Source organism: Pinus tabuliformis, chromosome 2_2 (genome assembly GCF_031772625.1).
Source record: "Pinus tabuliformis cultivar Carrire ecotype Pingquan chromosome 2_2, CPIR1, whole genome shotgun sequence".
NCBI classification, from domain to species: Eukaryota; Viridiplantae; Streptophyta; class Pinopsida; order Pinales; family Pinaceae; genus Pinus; species Pinus tabuliformis.
The window spans coordinates 76,973,992-76,979,328 of record NC_142300.1 but is presented as its reverse complement, the minus strand read 5'-3'; positions in this window follow the sequence as shown (position 1 = coordinate 76,979,328).

Genomic DNA, 5,337 nt, shown 5'->3' with positions numbered 1-5,337 from the left:
AAGAGGTGACAGAGAAGATAGAAGAAAATGGATGGAGATGAAGACAATGAGGAAGATCCTCTTGGATTTCCCATTCAAGATACTGATGTTAGTGTGCATATGAAGACCATACCTCCATCTTTCCTGCCCAACTTCCATGGTATGAGGTCAAAGGATCCATAAACCTTTCTCTTTGAATTTGAAATCCTTTGTAGATCTTATGGTTACTTATTAAACACTCAAAATTTGATATTGTTTCTGGAAACATTGAGGGATAGATCTCTTAAATGGCTCATGTGTTTAGGGACAATTTCAATAATATCTTGGAATGATCATATGCAAAAAAAAATTCTAGAAAAATATAAATATCATGGTATTAAAGAATAAATCTTTTTTTTGCTTAAGCAAGAGAGAGTCCTTCTATTAACTTAGGTGAAAAAATATTTTACACATGTTACAACAAATGCCCAGAGGCACAAACTCCTACAAAGAGGAGTGAAAATAACCTAAGTGCCCAGAAAAAACCTCAAAAAAACCGACCGAGACAAGGTCTAGATTGCCCAAAACTAACCGAAGAGCTATTTTCTAACAATCCGACGATCAAGAATCAACCCGTGTAGGGGCACAGTTCTCAAAAAAACTTAAAGTTGCCCAATCAACGCTGATTGTTGATATTCTCCTTCTAATCCAACAACTGTAGTCCATATCGCGCGGCTTAAAAAGCCCGCTAAATACCGCGCTATGAAGGCGGTTTTCTTTTTCGATCCTCCACCACATGTTGCTTCCTGAGTGGAATCGCTGGCCTTTCCTTAATGCCATCTTTGGTTTGGAAGGCGCTCGATGAAGGTGGTAAAACATTAGTGGTTTTATCCTTTCGGCCCCACCAACATGCACACCAAAAGGTGACTATTGATCTTCCCTCTCCAGATCTGATGACCATAGACCAAATCAGCCCACACAACTGCTCGCGAAAAACCCTAAAGTTGCATGATCAACGCTGGCCATTGATCCTTTCCTTTTGATCTAACGCTTGGAGTTCATATCATGCAGCATAAAAATCCCGTTGAATACCATGCAATGAAGGTGGTTTGCTTTCTCGGTCCTCTGTGACATGTTGCTTCCTGAGTGGAATCACTGGATTTTCATTAAAGTCATCTTTGGTCTGGAAGGTGCTCATTGAAGGTGGTAAACCATAAGTGGTTTTCTCCTTTTTGCCCCACCAACTTGCACACCAAAAAGGTGGCCAATGATCTTCCCTCTCCAAATCTGACGACCATAGACCATATCAGACCACACAATTGCTCATGCCATACCCAACAATGAAGGCGGTAATCATTGTCCATTCACCTCCACGCATCTCCTACTGAATGGCATCGCTTGTCTTCCAGGAAAATTTCTCCCGGGACAGAGGTTGCTCGAAGTAGGTGGTATGTCTTGGGTAGTTTTTGACCCCAGTAATCTCATCCTTTAACACCTTTGTCTTCCATGGAATCATTCCTCCTGTGAACAGATATCTGCCTCTGTTACTAGAAGCTCCCTTAGAAAACTCACAGTGCCTCTTTGCTGATGGGCTATCTGAATTGAACTTATTTATCATTTTCATAAATTAAAATTCTTTCTCTTGATTTTTCCTGATACTGTTGTTTGTCAATGAGGGCCCTCGATGAGCATTCCTCCTTCAACCTATCATCCATTACCCCCTCCCACCAGTAGCACAAGTTGATATGCTTGTTTCAAACCCCCTCATTTGCAAGCCAGTCCGCAACTTTGTTGGCTTCCCTGCAGACATGCACCAATCTAAGAGTTCTCAGCATTCTTAAGTGTGCTTGGATTCTTTGGTAGACTTGTAGAAGCCGCCAATGTCCTAAGATTTTCTCTGGTGTAGCATCAACATTTATCCTCTTCACTAATTTAATGACTAATTTAGAGTCAGCCTCAATGATGACATTGTGAATGTTGTACTTGAGCAATATTTCCAGGCATAATTCCATTGCCATTAGCTCAGCCATATTATTGGTAGCTTTTCTTAGATAACTGTGGAAGATGATTTGTATGTTTCCTTCCTCATCCCTCATGACCCCTCCATATCCTGCTTCTCTCGGATTCCCTTTTGATGCCCCATCAATGTTAAATTTTAAAAAGCCATGCCATGAAGCCTTTTTTGCTGAGGTATTCTTGTTGATCTACAGAGAACCTTGAGGGGGATGAACCTTGAGCTCTAACTTCTTCAGTATTCTAGCCTCTCTTTTTCCAGTAGGTTTGCCAATGGCTACACCTCCCAAGATGTGAACAGTCTCTTTCAGTTGTTTAAGGATTAGCTTAAGAATGCTGCTCACCGGACTCGCTTTATCCTTGAAAATCCTGTTGTTGCACTCCTTCCAAACATTCCAAATTATGAATCCTTGGACCAACATCCAGGCAGAGTTAATGATCTCATTATCCGAAAAAAAAATCCGCCATTTTTTCAAAGTAGCAATGATGTCATTTACATTTATGTCTGTCTGCTCGAAGACTTCTCCCACCCAATTCCAAAGTATTGTAGTGAAAGTGCATCTATTCAAGAGATGATTTGTAGTTTCTTCATATTGTCTACATAAGTGACATCTTGAGGGGCCAACAAAGCCTCTTTTTCTTAGGTTATCCCTTGTGAGAAACTTTCCCTGTTGAACCAACCACTTGAATAGTTTGACTTTCATCCAATGAGGATTATCACAGAGTTCTTTCCACGTCTTATCAATGTTTGGAAGGTTAAGCTCTGAATCTATCCTTTTGGCCTCCTTAAGGTTGAAGAGACCTACCTTGTTCTTTCCCCATCTTAGTTGATTTTCCAAGGTTGAGGTCAAGATTTGCCTTTTGTCTAAAAGACCTTTAAGGGCTATAGCTTGAGTGTGCAACATGCCCATTCCACTGTAGTCTAGAAGTTTCCATGTTCTCCATTTCTCATTGTTCCTTGATTGGTCCCAATAGTCACGTACTCACATTAAACCTTTGTTGATGGTATTGGTGTGAATGTCTACTAATTCTTCACTTCAGAGATTGTCCTCCTACTACCAATTATCCTCCCAGAACCAAGCCAGATTTCCATTTCTTATCTCCCAGAAACTGTGATTTTGGAATAGGGCTCTATTCTCCCATGCCCTATTCCATATTGCAGAACTTTTAACTTGTCCTGTCATTCTGATGAGGTTCTTCTCCTGCCATTCTCTTACATATTTTTTCTTCCATAGTTTTGCCCAGGGGGCTTGTATTTCCTTTAGCCATCTCCACCAAATTTTGGCTCCAAGAACTCTGTTAAGAATTCCTGGGTCATGAAGACCCAAACCACCATGGGACTTAGGTTTGCATACCCTATCCCATGCCACAAGGGCCCATTTCTTCTTTTCTTCACCTTTCCCCCAGAGAAAGTCTCTCTGAATATTTCTTATATTATTAATTACACCAGTTGGTGCCGGAATGGCGGAAAGCATATAGATAGGGATACTTTGGAGGATAGCCTTAGTTAGAATCAGTATCCTTGCTAGATTCAATGCTTTATTTTTCCATTTTCTAATCTTATATTTTAGCTTATTAAGAACAGGCTCCCAGATATCCTTTTGTAGCGGTTTGTTGGTGAGGGGAACTCCTAGGTACTTCGCAGGTGGTGACTCCCTTTAAAAGCCCAAAATTCTGGAAAGATTTCTTTGTATTGAAATATCTGTATTGAAAAAGAAAATCTTTGATTTAGTAAGACTTACCTCTGTGCCTGCTGCCCTAGGAAACCCACTCAGAATCTTCTTGAATGCTTTGGCTTCCTTGATAGTGGGTGTGCCTTGAAGCAAGTATCATCCACAAATTGTTGATGTGTCACCATGTCCCTAGCTTGAGTGAGTCTCGGACCCTGAATTCTCCCTTCCTCCTTAGCAACTCTGATTTCTCTCCCTAACCCTTCCATCATTAGAATGAAAAGGAAAGGAGAAAGAGGATCGCCTTGCCTGAGACCTTTAGAAGTCTTGAAGGTTTCAGAGCGAGAGCCATTGAGAAGAATTGAATAGCTGGCGGTGGTGACTAGCGACATAACCCATTTAATCCAATTGTAATCAAAGCCATAGGCTTTTAATATTGATCTTATGTATGATCAACTAAGTTTCTCATAGGCCTTTGCTATGTCCAGCTGAATTATCATTCCTGCCTATTTATTGGTGTTGAGTGAATGAACCATTTCATGTGCTTGAATTATGTTATCTAGAATTTGTCTCCCTTCCACATAGCCCGTTTTCTCCTCTAACACTAGGGTTGTGATGAGTGGTTTGAGACAGTTGGCAATTACTTTGGATATTATTTTGTATACTACATTGCATAGTGCTATAGGTCTAAATCTTTCTGGAGAGGTGGCCTTTTCCTGTTTGGGGATTAAGGCTATGAAAGATTCAGTGAGCACCTTTAAGAATGTCTTAAAACATAGAGAGTCTTCCACTACCTCCAGGATATACAGTTTAACTATCCTCCAACAAGCTTTGAAAAAGTCCACATTGAAGCCATCCAGGCTTGGTGCTTTCCCATTGTGCATCTGTTTAATGACTTCCTCAATTTCTTCCTCTATACTTGGTCTGTTGAGATTGTAATTATCTTCTTTAGTAACCAATTTAGGAATGTACTGAGCAAATTTTTTCGTAAACTGGGTTCTGTCTTCCGAGGTTTCCTCAGCAATTTTCTGAAAATGTTGGACTAGAACCTTCTCCATCTCTTCATGAGTGTTTCTTTCTATTCCATGTTGATCTTTAAGTTTCACTATTCTATTGTTGTTTTTATGAGCTGTGGTGGATCTGTGAAAGAATTTGGTGTTTCTCTCCCTTTCTTTAATCCATTGAACTCTGGATTTCTGTCTCCAGAATATTTCCTCTTAAAGACATCTGTTATCCCATTCCTACTGGAGTGACTCTGCCATCTCTTTCCTTTCATCTGTATAGCCTTCTGTGATAAGAATATGGTTTATTTCCTTTAGTTTCTTTTCCACATCTCCTTTAGCTTTGAAGATATTACCAAATTCCTTTTTATTCCACTATTTGAGTCTGGCTTTAATGTGTTTGAGCCTACAGTGTATAAGGAACATCTTTGTACCTTGAAGGTGAAGCTCTTCCTTCCACCATTTTTCAATGTTTGTGAGGAAATATGAGTGTGTGAGCCAAGCATTCTCAAATCTGAAGGGGGATTTCCTTCGTTTACCAAAAAAAGAAGCTTCCAATTGGATAGGCCAGTGATCTAAACCTCCAAAAGGCATTATGTGCGCAGTAATGTTGTTTCCCATGAGAAGAAGTTACTTTGAAACAATGAATCTGTCCAATTTTGAGGCTACTTGGGTATGCCCCCCTCTTTTTTTGA